Raw genomic sequence first — 15,632 nt, forward strand, 5'->3', positions numbered from 1 at the left:
AACTGCGTTAGCGCAGTTTAGCGTCAAAAAGTATAAATATGGGCCTGAATACCTCCAACGGACACGTTTGCCTTCCTCTGCACCTAGTTCCATCCAGGCCCTGAACAGGACAAGAGCTGAGACTTTACAACAAGGCTATAATGCTGCATATTTCCTCCCAATGTTTGACACTGCGTGGAAGGAGTTGCTTTCGCATAGTCTCAGGTAATAAAATGTAACATTGCCTAGGGCACATAATTCCATGAGAAAGCCAAAGGTTTATAGGTGAGCAGTATAATTGAAAACCATTAGGAGTTAATCTATGCAAATTGCACTAAAGGTTGTGGCACTATGGATGTATTCGCAGAATTAGATGGCAACTCTTTTGCATAATGTCACATAATTCCATTTAATTGTTCACTCTAATAAGGCATCTTAGTGTACGATGGCCTGTGATCATTCAGTACCGTAAATCATAAAGCGCCATCCTCAAAGGAAAGTCACCAATGATTGCACTTGTTGGCTCCATTTCTACTTCACTTCGGTGCATTTAATTGACTGTTTTAATGTTCCAGACGTCACCAGTGCACCTTCTCCATACTCCATGGGCACATTGAACGTTCAAAAGTTAAAAAGTGAATGAAGTTTAAACATGCCCTCTAGCATTTGATTGCGAAATATTGAATTCATATGTTGCAAGGTCGGGTGAATGAACGGTCAACAAGGTCTAACGTACTCCTGATGAAGCATAAATGGATCACTGTCTAATATGCAAATTAGTAGTAATTACAATTAGAGAAATAACACATGCGGAATAGGTTCAGGGCGGGTTATGTCAAGTGGAAGTGGTGTTGGTAAAATGCAGGTGAAATATTTGAAAACCTTTTGCCCTCCTGACGAAGCCAAGAAATGGAACCGCTGATTCGCTTGCAGCAGCAGCCAACCGACATTTCAGGCGACTAACAGCATAGTTTTGGAAAACCACAACTGCAGCGAGTGGAGTTAACTACTGGTCATCTTCAGAAAAAGGATCAATTACCCCTTGAATTAAACACGCCTGATAGATAGTCTCAAGTGAAAGGAAAACATGCTATGGGTCTGATTCACAAAAGTAAACTTATAATTTTGAGTAAGTTATGATTTTTTGTAATTCACAAAGCAGTTTTCTGACTCGTACCTCCACTACTGCTTATCTTTTCTTTTTATGTGCGGAGTATTTGCCATTAATGCAGAGACTTCGCAATCATAAAGATACTACTGATAAAATTGCTTTGTCATTTGCAAAATGTGTAAAGTCTCATAAAAGTGTAAATTTACCTTTGTACATAAGGCGCACAGTGATGTGTATGCTAAAGAGACATGACCATGAAGGAATTAGACAGGTTGGAGCATATCCGTATTGAGTAGTATCCTGCTTTACAGTTAAATGACAATCTGCATTCCTCTAAGTCAGTGATTCCCAGATTTTTAGACCATGGCCTACCTTTTTATAATGGCAAACTTTCGCCACCCACCTAGCTTGAATAGGCATGAACGGGCAATTTTTTAAATGTAAATAAAGCGCTATGTGGTTGCGCACTGTCCTATACAAACAGCACATTTTTCATTGAAATAGCCACCAAATTTGGATAGAAATACAATTTTACTGATAAAACTATATCGCACACAAATGTTAATGTGTGGAAATAGAGTGTCAGTGAATATTTATACTTTGTGCATTACCAAGTAAAGTGTCTTGATTTGTTTTAATCCTACTAAAATCTCTGTTTCCATGACATGCTTCCTTTTTGCTTTCCTAACTGCTAAATGTGACCAGTTCAATTACTGATATTTACATTTTGTTGTGTGTTACAAAAAGTGACATTCTACATCCTTTCACACTCCCTGTAACCTAGCAAACTTGTCATACAGTTGCCTTTCTTTTCTTTCTCTAACTGCAAAGTGAGAGGAGCAGCAAATCTGAGAAGAAAAATACAGAATTTAAAGGCATCCTTATTTACTGCTTGGACTTTTCTGGCTACTCGTAGTAGAAATAGATTATAGTATTCACCCAGAAGCAGTGTGAGGGGAAGCATGCATCATGATCCAGTTTTTAGCAAAGGATGGGGTAACCATCACTGATCATAGAACAAAAGATGTCAGAGCTTCACAATGGACAGAGGTTCAGGAACAGGGAAGCAAGACAGCAGTGATTCATCAAATCATTTTAAGAAACAAAGGGCCCTTTTGAGAGCGCGGTGATGGTTGGACCGCCACAACTTTGGTGGTTTGACCGCCACATTATGGCCCTGGCGGTGGGACCACCAGGGGACTGCCGTCCCCGCTGGGAACATGGTACGCAGTGGCATGATGGCAGCCTGAGTTCTACTCAGCTAGGGCAGCGCTGAACTCAGCGCCGCCTGGCTGATTACAATTCCCCTTACCAACAGCCTTTCCATGGCGGTCTGACTGTCACGGAAGGGCTGGCAGAAAGGGTGTGCTGAGGGCCACAAAGGGGCCCCTGTGCAGGGTCCCTCCTGCCCGGCACCCTCGGAATGCACACTGGTTGCCGCACTCTGTGCTACAGTATAGGCAGAGTCCTATGTCGTAGCACTAATGCTCTATTACAATGTTCCCACCGATCAGTCCGGCGGGAACATTGTAATAGAGCAGGGGGGACACCACCTGTATGACGGTGGCATCCTCAGCGCAACATTGGGAGTCAGCTGGTCTGACCACCAATGTCGTAATGAAGCCCCAGGTGACCAAAACATGCTAGAAGTGCAGCAATGAACTCAGATACAGTTTGAAAAAATGACTTTTGAACCCTTTTTATAAAGACATCAGATTAGGTTGAGTCTAACACATTTTGCATACTTTATTGGGATCTATTTAAATGCATACCTCAACCTAATCAGCTAATAAAAACATAGTCTCAACTAATGTTTGCTGCATTCAAAACCATTGAACAAAGTCACATTCCACAAATATGGAAACCCATGCTGCACAACAAGCAGGGGTTTAGATCTTGTGCAGCATGGCTATTAGTGCAAATAAAAGGATGCCACAATTTCCTGCACTATGACACCCACCCACATCTCAACGCCTATGTTGTTGTGCCCTGTTGATGATGAGTTTTTGTGCACATGCATTAGTAAGCGGGTTGAATTTCCTCAGTTTGAGTTAAGATTTTTCCATCAGCTACTCCAGTCATAAAAAACAGAAGTTAAGCCTCTATAGTTCCTTACAGTTTAAATATTTTTTTGTACTTTTAAGCCTAGTTTCAGACTTCATCTAGCACATTTTTATGAGTTATTAATAGAGTATTCCACAAACATTTCCCAAGGTTAAACTGCTGTTTCTACTTCTTGAGATGCAGTACTTGTAATTCAAATTCAGTGAACAAGTAAGGTGCAAAGTGAGATTACAGTCCAATTTCTAAATCTAATCTTTCTGGTATATGTAGCATGAGTTTACCTTTTGGACAATTTGTGAAGGGTGTTTCCAGGGCATGCTATGTTAATTGAGCTCCAATTCCTTTCTCGTGATTTAAGATAGGAAAGTAGAGATGTCTCTAGATGTGAAATTTTGCAGTGGCCTTGCACCAAACTCCCGATTATGCTGACTTTCTACAATATGCCGTTTTCCAGTTTAAAGCCAAAGCTGGTGTGCTCTATTGATTATAAGTTTTCATACACATGAGTTAGTAAGCAGGGGTGAGCTACTTGATTTTCTCTTTACCGATGAAATGATTTTAAGTGCTTCCCAAATCTTTTTCCAGATTTTTTGTTGCATGATTTCACTGGTTACCAATGCAGAATTCCACATACTTTTCCCATAATTTGCTGTTTCTACTTTTTGAGATAATTTTTATACCAGAGTCATGTACAGTGGATGACGAAGGTGGACAGTACATTTTCAGTCTGCTTTCAAAAGGCGATTCTCCCCCCTTCAACATGCCTAGAAGCAGCCCACTTTTTGGACACTTTGAAAAGGCTGTTTTCAATGGCTTGCATATGATTGAGCTGCAATTGTGTTCTCAGAATGTAATCAAGGAAAGTAAAGATGTCTCTAGATGTGGAATGTTGAAGCTACTGTAGACCCAAATCTAATGCATGCTGACTTTCTAGAATGCACGGTTTGCTACCTTAAGGCATATGCTGATGACCACTGTTTGTTACTTGAATTTGAGGTTCCATTACTCTTTGTCACCTGCTCAGGTCATCATGTAGACTTTAAAACATTAAAACTCAATAACCATTTATAGATTAAATTATTTTTAGTAGTTTTCTAACCTATTTACAAATTGTTTACTGTTTCTACTTCTTCAGATGGGTTTCTTCTATTCGGTGGTCATGTTCAATGGATGACTTATGTGCAAAGGGAGTTTTCAGTACAGTTTTTCAAGACAAATCTTACCCCTTCAGTACACTTACATACCCCCTACATTTTGGACAGACTATGAAGAACATTTCCAAGGGTTTTAACTGTGAGTTGAACTCCAATTTATTTTTGAGGATGTAAAAAGGAAAAGTAAAGATGTTTGCATATATAAAATGATAGACCTGCATCATGCCACTCTCACTTTCATATTTTAACACCCATGCTTGTGTGATTCACTTGATTGAGTTTTCAAATTGCTGTATTAGCAACCAGGGGTCAATTACTCCAGTTCCAATTTTAATTTTCTTTTGTCACCTACTCCAGTCATCACGTAGACCACAAGAGGTTAAGACTCTGTTTCCCGATTAAATAGTTTTGAGGAGTTTTCAGGCTTACCTTCAGATTTAATTTTGCAGGTTTCAGTGAGTTACCAATGGAGTATTCCATGTACTTTTACCCAGCTGAAGATTTTAGGGGCTGCCTCATATCTGACTTCAAAGCATGCTGACTTTCTACAATGTGTAGGCATATGCTGCTGTGCTTTGCTTGATTATTATTTGTCACATGGAAGTATTAGGAAGTACAGGTGAGTTATTTGACTCTGAGATTGGATTTATATTTCTCACCTAATCCAGTCATCATGAGGACCACACAGTGTTGAGTCTGCAGTTGTTGATATTATAGTAGCACATGCAGATTTGCCTGACTCCCACACTGGACCCCAATGATGGGTGTTGGCTGGGGAGCCAGGAGGGCCATTGGTGCCTTAAACCTCACTCCGTGTGTCCCAATGGGATGCAGAGTTATGGGTGTCCCTGGTGGGACTGAGAAACCTACCAAATAAATACTAAAAAAGTGTGGCTTGCTCCTGCATGCATTCCATGATGGGTGCTGGTGGGGAGCCAGTGGGGCTGAGGGTCCCACAGGCATCTCCTCATAACACCTAACAATATCAAGAGGTGTGGGTGCCCACAAAATATTTTTTAAAAACACAAGTGCCATTAAGACACGCGGAAAGACAGGAGAGAGGCTTATCCACTCAAAAAATAATCACTGCTACAGAGAGGAGCACCACATAATGCCATGAGAGGGCTTTGTTAGTATATTTTTCTTCTGCGTGGTGATTTGGGCAGGGGCACCATGCACTCTTAATTTATATGTTGTGGGGGACTGCATCCCCACAGAAATGTCTTGCAGTAAGTCTCCAGGGGGCATTGAATACACGACCACAAGAGAGCTTATTTTCAAAGCATTCTGAGTTGTAGCTGTATGGTCTTCAGCTGGACTGCAGGAAACCTTGTGGTTAATCCTGTGGCTGTACTATGTTGCCTGAATAGTGTTAAAAAGTCTCAAACACATGTTTAAGGTTGTTTTGGTTATGAGTGAATATAGCACAACAGTTAAATCACTCTGTACAAAGGAAAAATCAATATAAATTATATCCCAATTAGCTATAAGCAATCAATATCTTGAGTGCACGGTGCAAATTTTGATTTTGATCTTAAAATGCTAGGTACAACATGAATGAAAGTTGTGAAATTGCACTCAGAAAAATGAAATATTTCAATCAATTTCCTCTGTGGAAGAAATTTGAAGTAAAGGATGACTTTAGAACCCATTGGGAGTATGAATGATTAATGAGCTGCTAAGAACACAATTAAATATTAGAACATCTGTAACAGACTCAATTGAGGAAGAAGACTGATAATGTTTTTAAGCCCCAAAAAGCTTTTTTTTATCTTCCTCCTGCGTAAAATCATATATTTTTCAATGTGAGTCAGTGAGAAAAATCAATCCCCTGTTTTTTAGGTTCATGCATCCAAAAAATGGTGCGAATTCCAATATCGTGACTTTAAACATAGACTTTTGGTCTAAGTTTATCTTTTTGAATGGGGCTCATGGTTTTCGGCTGAGCAAAACTCTACCATAGCCAAATTAAGGATTAACAGGTGTGGGGCGAAAGAACAAAATGAAAAAAAAAAACTTGGAAGAAGGAAATCTCGGACAGCAAGATACTAACTAAAGAGGACAAAAGTTAGGTAAATAGGGAAAGCGTCAGCATGTCAGAAGCTCGATCAGAAGTTTTCTGCAAGGTTAGAGAAAATTGTAAGTCTCAGTGGCGCACTTCAATAGGGCAAAGCAGACAGGAAGTTATCTATCCAAGGGGCCTACTACCAAAGCCAGTCTTCTCAAGGGAACGAAGTCTAAAAAGAAAGCTGTTGTTACGAAAATGAATCAGCATTTCCTACACAGTCACAAAATACAAGACTAACAGGCCTCATTTAGGGTAATGCAAGTGAATTAAAGCAATATATGTAATTTATTACATTTTAATAAACACATTTTTACTATGCAATCTTATGAATACAACATTAATAATGATTTAATAACATGCATGTTACATTCATTTTAAAGCGAAGACTCTGTTAATGCACTTCAATTGATATAACACAGAACTGCATTTCTCTATTTTTGCACACATATTTAAATCATTAACCATTAGAATATCAATATTGTTTCAATACATTCTGTTAGTTTAAGGTCTAAATTATAACATCATATCAATTACATTTTGCGAACATTTGATTTAAAAGCAATACCCCCAGGGTTTCTAACACTAGTTTAAAGAAATGCACTGTTAAAATGGCTTGACATGGCATCTTTCTTCATTCAAACTACTAGTACTTTGGTTAACATAATGCCTATATTTTCACTTATTGAGGACTTTTGTGATATGAAGGACAGCACTACAATTTAAACTACATCACAGTGCAGGTGTCAGGGGTTCCAGCAGCACAATCCACCACACAGGGCAAGTGGGACGGCAGGGAAGCACAATGGACCATGGAAAGCAATAGGGACGGGAGAGGGCCAGGCACCTGGACAACAGAGAGCAGAGGGGAAGAGGCAAGGGTAACAAGCTGACCATACCGGATAGACAGGAGGGGCAGTTGTAGCCTAATGAGCAGGATGGAGGGGGCAGGGTCATGACAATGGATCAGGCAAGGCAGTAGGGAGGGGATAGGGGCCTGCACATGGAAAACAAAGGGTAGGGGCCAAGGGGGCAGGGCTGGAGCAGCAAGCTGACTATAGAAGGCAGGCAGGATGGGCACTGGAACAACAACACACCATGGAGGACAACAGTGAGACTATAATGGCAAACACACAGACAACACAGGGAAGGTGGGGGAGCTCAGGGTCAGCAACCTGACCACACAGGGCTGGTGGGAGGGGTGGTGGCACCACAGAAGGCCATGCATGGCTAGCGGGCGGGTTAGTGGCAGCACAACACCCATGGTTGGCAAGAGGGAAGGGCAGGGGAATGCACAAAGGACCATGGAGGACAGAAGGGATGGCTAGGATCTGGACACAGACAAGAGAGGGCAGGAGAAGGGGCTTCACAACAGACCATTCCAGGTAGGCAGGGGGAGCAGTTGCAATACAACAAAGCATGGAGGACAGAAGGGAGTGGCAACAAAGTGGACCATGGAGTACAGGAGGGAGGGGATAGGGGCATGGAACTCGGACAGGCAGACTGAAGGTGTCAGGGACAGATGCAGTCATCTGACCATAATAAGCAGGTGGGAGGGGCAGTGGCAGGTCAACAGAACACTTAGAGTAGATAGGAGAGGCAGTGACAGGTCCATGGAACATGGTGGGAAAAAAGGAGGGAGCAGGGGCAAGCGCACAGACATCAGAGGACAAGGGGAAGGAATGTAGGAGCAGCAAGCTAAGCATGCAGGCTAAGCAGGAGTGCAATGATAGTATACAGAACTGGGCAACGGAGAATAGGAGGAGCGAGCAGGGACATCAAGCTACATGGAGGGCAGTGGCAGCATATCAGACCATGCAGTGCAGGAGAGAGGGGACTGGTGCATGGACTCGGACAATATAGGGTAGGAAAGAGGTAGATTTGGCAGCAGGCTAACTGTTCAGGACAGGTGAGAAAGGCAGTGGCAGAACAGCAGCTACCCTGGGTTATAATGAGTGAGCAGGGGCCTGGACTAGGACAATGGATGGCACGGTGGCAGAAATAGCAAGTTTTGGTAGAGGCAGCACAATCTCACGCCCTGCATCCAACACCCCCCACCACCGTGCATTGTGATGGGCATTTTACTTAACATTAATAAAACCCTACAAATTTACTGAAAAAAACAGAGATTACAGGGACGTTATAGTTAAAAAAATACTCACTACTCACACCCTCACCATGCACTGCTAATTACCCCAAATATTACATCACTCATGACATCTTCTATTACATCATTGATAATATCACTGCAGCATTTGCAGTAAAATTATTGATGAGAAAACTGTTCATGGTGAGCGTGCGAGGTATAGTTATGGACACAAGCTATAGTTACTTGAAACAACTGTAACTATGACAATTGAATTTCTATGGTTTTGTGCGTTTAAAATCTGAACCTAATTATAACGTCCCTGTGACATTTGTCTTTTTAGTGAATATCTAAGATTTTTTTTAATTCTGTTTCCCAACTTTAATGTCTTTGTAACCTTTGGTTGTTTCAGTGAATTAAAATATATATTTATATATATATATATATATATATATATATATATATATATATATATATATATATATATGCTTTTGGGTGCCACTCTGGGATCCCAGCACCAGAGCTAAGGGTTTAGGGTGTTCCAACCCTCGCCCATTTATTTATTTTTTATCTTTTTTTCAGGGACTACACTGAAATCGAGTCCCAAGGTGGCTGCCCACATTTACTTGTTGAAGTTTTGGCAGCCAATCTGATTTCAGCACGAGATCAGGAGGGTTTGAAGAGCCTTTGCGCCCATATATACAATTTTTTTTTTATTTATTTTTTTAAATTACTGAGCAGTTTTACACCAAAAAATAAAAAGGTCACTTTCTGAACCAAGAGCTACCTTTCTGCTAAATTTTGTGTAACTCCATCCAGTGGTTCGGGCACTATTCCTTTTCAAAATCCCTATGGAACAATGCATGGGAAAAAGTATTTTGGGACCACCACTTTTTCTCAGCCCCCACATGACGGATCATCCAAAAACTTTCCAGACTGACTCTGAAGTGAGTATTTTTTTAGAACATTTTGTAAAGATTCTTCAAACCGCGCCAAAGTTATTAGCAAAAAGAACCATAAAGAACTCTAAAGAAACTAGGTCCTAACTATAACTACCCAGTGACAACTACCACTAGGTACTATGCATGTGTACACACACACACACACACACACATATATATATATATATATATATATATATATATATATATATATATATATATATGCACACATATGCATTTATATGTACATGCATATAACTCGTGCCCTAAGGTAACTATAACTTGCGCCCCTGCCATGCCCAGTTTTTCATCAACATTTTTATTTCAAATACTACATTGATATTATCAGTGATGTTATCAAATATGTGATGAGTGCCGTAAAATTTGTGGGGTAATTAGCAGTGCATGGCAGGGGCGCATGTTGTAGTTACCTTAGGGCACGAGTTGTAGTTACTTGAGATAACTCTATCTATGACAGGTGAATTTCTATGGTTTTGCATGTTAAAATGTTTAAAAACTGAGAATAACTATGACGTTCCAGTAACCTTTGGTTTTTTAAGTAACTATAATTATACACATATATATATATATATAGATATATATACATAGATGCCTTCTGACATTTGTTGCTTTATCTATTCTTCAACTTATGTTTAGGTGATTGCTCTTGCACTTTTACTCTTTTTATATCTTCTTATGGTGGTTGGCTTCCTAATTATTCAAAAATGAACTGAGATTTATGAAACGTGACCTTAGATTCTAACAGGGGAAACGTGGAAATCAGATCAGGGGACTACAATTTACATTGGCACCAATTAAGTTGCTCTCCGGTCTACCCTGGTTTGTACAGCTTGGTGCAGGGACTTTCCCGAACAGTAGACATTTTTACTACTGCTCACCATTGCAGATGCCATTTTGGGTCCGTTCATGCTCTAGTGGCCGGGATTGTACACAGGGGCACAGAATAAAAAAATATAAGGAAGCAGTCAGTTAGGACACACCCCTTTCATGCCGTGGACGTGCCAAAAACAAGCCGGTCTCTACCTGCCCTTGCCCAATTGTTGCCAGGTGCCAGAAACCTTGCATCATTTCCTCTAGATCTTGAGGCAGGTTGAAATATTCTGGTGATGAAGTGTGTCATTTCAAGGGGAAGGTGATCTCAAGTCTACTAGTGGCATGCTTAGACAGTGCAGACACTGAATATTCTGATAGAGTCATCTTCCTGGCTTTGGCCATCCCTCCCAGATTTGAGGTGTAGAAGCAAGTCAAAATCGCAGCGCTCCAACTATACCACTATCGGGTAGGGGGACTTATCTATTTCATTGAAAAGGGTGAGGTGACAGTGCATAGCTACTTGTACTGCAACACCAGATCCATTCCAAAATAATCCATGGAACTCTGAGGTCTGTTATCAATTTATAATACATGGGAATCTGTAATTCCTGTATAAACACCTGTATCTAAATTTTTTATAATCAGCGACCCGTGGCACACTCAGTCACCACTTATAAAGAAAAGGAATCAGAACTCGACTATTATAAGTTATTACAGTTTAGTTCTGATGTCACAATGCCGAGTGCCAGAGCCAGCAGCCGAGGTGAAAGAGAGGTCAGATCATGGAGCATAATGAAGCAGCTGATTAAAGCAATAAAAAAAAATCATTGCTTTACTTTTTTTGCTCTATTTTTTGCTTACAATGACAATGAGAGAGAACATGTTTATTTTTTGCACTCCTTAGAGAAAATCTAGAATCATTCTGCATGTTACTACACATTTTGAGCTAGTGCATCTTTCTTTTAAAAACAATGCTATTGAACTGATTCTCATAATTGTTTGCAACAAATAACAGGTTTTTAATTTTGGGCTGGAGATTTTTTTTTATTATCCATGTTGTAAACATGCTCGCTCCTTCATATAAAAGAGTTACGGAGCAAGGTTTTAAGTGATTTGTGTGAAAGGTGATGGTGTGACCATGTATTATATGGGATAAAGTAGCCCCTGGCTTACACGATAAGGACCACTCCTCGAGTTCCATGACCTTATAAAGGAACTCAGCCTTGAGCCTCATTCCTCTATACAGTTTTGGAACTTCTCAGTGACCTGCAATATCCTTAAAATGTACAGCAATTGGTACTTTATCCCTTATACAGTCCTGACCTTTGTTTTATTACTGAGACTTTGCTGCACCATAAGGCCAATCCTGGATATTTCAGTTGCCTTCCTGGACAACTATAAGTTGTTAAAATTAGTCAGAGAAGACAGGGTAGGAGGAAGGGGTAGCAGTAGCAATTGCTTTCACTTGAAATGTGAATGTCTCTATTTTTGGTTTAAATCTTTCTAATCAGCTGGAGATTCTTCTATTTAGACTTAACACTTAATTTCTGGAAATGAGCTTTAATCTGTCCCCAGCAAGGTCGTAGGAAGACTTAAGTCTATTTGTGTTAGACTTGTTTTCCTTTTACATTTAGAGGCCAACAATTTCTTTTTATTGGGAGATTTGGACTTTCATGGGCAGAATATAGAAGAGAATGAAGTCAATCAATTGTTGCCGGATCGCTGGATTGACACAACTGGTGGATGGTCTGAGGCATGTACCCAGCAATGTGCTGGCTTTAATTATTAGTAATTCAAACCAGTTAAATTGATCAACCCAGACCACTCACTTGAACAGATCATTATCTCATTGGATTAGGCATTCCCTCACTTTGTAATGCAAGTTCTTAGCAAGAGAAGACACAACATCTGGCCCACTCCTGGAAAAAAAATAACCAGGTTAACATAGAAAATTAGCTACAATCTGGAGAATATACTTGATATTGACTTGGCTATCACAAGCTATCATGAATCTCTTCTAAGGCCCTACATACTGATGCTCCAATCATTATGCAGAAACAGGCAGAGGAAAACTAGGCGGGATGGTATAATGAGGAGCTTAGATGGGAAAGGGAAAGTTGTAAAAAAAAACTTGAAAGGGTTTGGGGCAGGTCCAAAACTCCTCAAGACGGAGGGGTTTACAAATGCACTCATACAACTTACCATAAAAATCTTAGGGAGGTGCACAGGAGATGTTTTGGTGGTTAGAACCCAGAAGATGGGCAACTCTGCTAAAGAACTGTTTAAAACCCTGAATGAATTTATAAAGACTGATGCCTCTGTAACATCGATCCCTGCCTAACCAGACATGTGTGATTCACTCGCCAGCTATTTTCATGAGAACATCAGCAACATATATGAGGATTTTGACAGCAACCTTGCTTGATTGAGTACCACATTAGCCTTCTGCTCCGGCTACCCCAGGCCAACTGGGAATCTTTGATTGAAGGTTCAAGAGAAATTACTTACAATTAAGTCTGGGTCTCCAGGCGATCCTTGTCCTGCACATATATCTGCTTTCATGTCACCGTTGTTGTGCTATATTTTATGGATTTGTAGTCTATCCTTGGAAATGGCTAAGGTGACAAATGTTTAGAAGTTGGCGTATGTCACCCCATCTTAAAACAAGTTACAGCAGAGCTGGCGACCTTCTCTAACTACTGGCCAATTTTGTTACTTCCTTTTTCCATTAAACAATTGAGAAACTGATTAACAGACAACTCTCCCAATATTTAGAGAACAATCATGCATTGGACCTCTCTCAGTCTTGGTACAGAGCAGCCCACAGTATGGAAACAACTTGTTTGATACTGTAGTGTGGTTAGTTTTATGTATCCTTTGCGCGTTAGCTTCAGGCGTTAGGCCTTTGTGCACTTTGCCCTGGATGTCTTTTATTCCTTTGCTCGCAGCATAGAGCCTCTGTGCACTTTGCTCTAAATGCTTTTTATTCAGCTTTGTACTGTTATTTTTCAAATAGCCAGTTCTACGGTCTTGTTTTATTTTTTATATCACACTGTTTGGCCTACTTCAGCACTGGAGTTTTCAATAACACATTCTTGTTCACTCTGTGCTTCAGTCGAGGATACAGTCTGGTACATTGCCGATAGACGTGGAAGGAGTTTAGTCTTTGGCATTCTTTCGTAGGGACATTTTGTGATCACACTGACATGTTAGTTATAAAAACACTTCCTTGTCCTAATACAGGGAAGAGGGAGATTCCGACCAGGGAACCACAACTAGATGCTGACTGCCTCGTTGCAGATGCTGAACCAGATCACAGGCCTTTGCTCAGGTATGAGGGTTGATGGCTTCCCGGGGAATCTGAAAGGCAAGTGATTAGCTTAACATGCTGTGCTCGAAATAGAACTGACTGAGAGAGAGAATAGAATCCATTAACACCATGATGGCGTTGTTCTTATGTTTCACTCACATCGTGACTATTTCAATCCTACTGTGTTGTATGGTTCTGGTTATTGCGGCTCATGCCTTATTATCTAAAATGCAGTTGTTTTATTAAAGGCAATATATATAAAACTCAAACTGCCTTTGTCATTTGTATATGAGATCATACTGTAAATGAGAGAGCTGGTTTGGATCTGAGTGACCACGACTTCCCTGAGAAGTTCTAAAGATGTCATGCGCTCGGCTGCCCAATCATCCCTCCTCCTTGGGAGAGATGGAGCACTGCTAGTTAGCCGGAGCAAAACCGGATTGAAGGTGACAGAGGTCCTTCCAAGTGGGTCAGACTCAGTCCCCCACACCAGGAACGATCCTGCTACCTAGAAATCCAGTAGTCTCATTCAGGATAATGAGAGCCCACGTGACAATACCATCAGGAATAGCTTGCATTAAGTCAGATTGGTGAGGCTAATCGTGGTTGACCTTTCTGCAGCATTTGACATGATGTCACATTCCGTGCTCATTCAGACACTGTATGACATTGGGGTGCATGCACAGGCGTTAGAGCCTGGCTGAGAGACTTTCTTAAGGAAACAGCCCAAGTGGTCTCTAGTCCACCTTTTAAACCTAGGAATATGATAAACAACTGTAGGGTATCTCAGTAATATTTGAATCCCATGCCTTTCATTATCTACGTGGGTCCTTTGGCAAAGATAGTGGAATCCTTTGGATTTTAGATCCTGTCTTATGCTGGTGATACACAATTAGTAATATTATTTGAGGAAGAGCTTGAGGTAACAAAACCAGGTTCTCTGATTGTCTGCGGGTAGTGGCTTCTTGGATGAAACATAACTGTCTCTAACTTAATGGGTGAAAGACAGAAATTCTGAGTTGGGAACCTTCCCATATTAAAATAAAGTGGTTAAAGTTCTGGGCATTCTTTTGGATGTTAAGCTTTCTGTGGCTAACCAGGTTTGGCTAATTTATTACTCTTATTTTTACATCTTTTGCTTGCTTAGGAAAATGTTCCTTTGCGTCCCCTTAACTGTAGAAAGTCCATAAAAAAGGCACTCATGACTAGTAAGAGTATGGCAATGCTCTCCTGGTTGCCGCTAATGAGTCACTTCTGTGACTCAAGTGAGTCAGAATACGGTGGCCAGACTGGCCTGCTGTCTTATTTCTGGTAGGTCCCCCTTATGTCCATTCTTAAAAACCTTACATTGGCTCCCTATCAGAAAGCACTGTATTTTTAAGCCTCTCTTCCATGCCCTCAGAGCTGCGTGCAGAGAAGGCCCGGCCTATCTTCATTCCACAATAAGGTTCTACCACCCTGTCAGGAGCCTTAGATCCTCCAACACTGCACTGGCATCTCTCTGTTTAAATCAAACGACTGGTAATGGGAGCCTTTCTCTTCCCTATCTGGCTTCACATCATTGGAATAAGCTGCCGACCCAAATGCAGACTTGTCAAAATAATACAACTTCTAAAAAATGTTTGCAATATGGTTATTTAAAGGTCTTAGCCAGACAGTACTCTTATTGGTTGAAGCATCAGCACTGGGATACTTCCTTGGAAGTGAGTTGTTGCACTCTATAAATGGAAGAAAAATAAAATGCCAAAAAAGCTTTCAATCAGGTGAAGGGGAGCGAGAGACAGAACACAGGAGATTTGTATGAATTTATTTTGTGTTTTGTAGGAAGGTATTGATTAGGAATATGGCTTATGTGGGAAGCATTTTGGTGTAGTGAGTGATGGTCAGTGGAGTGCACGTCTGGCATTGTTGCAACTGAGAAGTTGTACTTTATGCTTGGAGTGGTCTGAAAGAGAATGAGTGATAGTCATAAATGTGATCCAGACCAGTGTTCTTCATTGTGATTAGGTTTTGGTTCAGGTTTAGGGACTGCAAAATGTTTATTTTAACTAAACTCATTTTGCAATTCAGTAACATGTTACTGAATCA

This window comes from Pleurodeles waltl, chromosome 1_2 (genome assembly GCF_031143425.1).
Source record: "Pleurodeles waltl isolate 20211129_DDA chromosome 1_2, aPleWal1.hap1.20221129, whole genome shotgun sequence".
In the NCBI taxonomy this organism is placed as follows: domain Eukaryota; kingdom Metazoa; phylum Chordata; class Amphibia; order Caudata; family Salamandridae; genus Pleurodeles; species Pleurodeles waltl.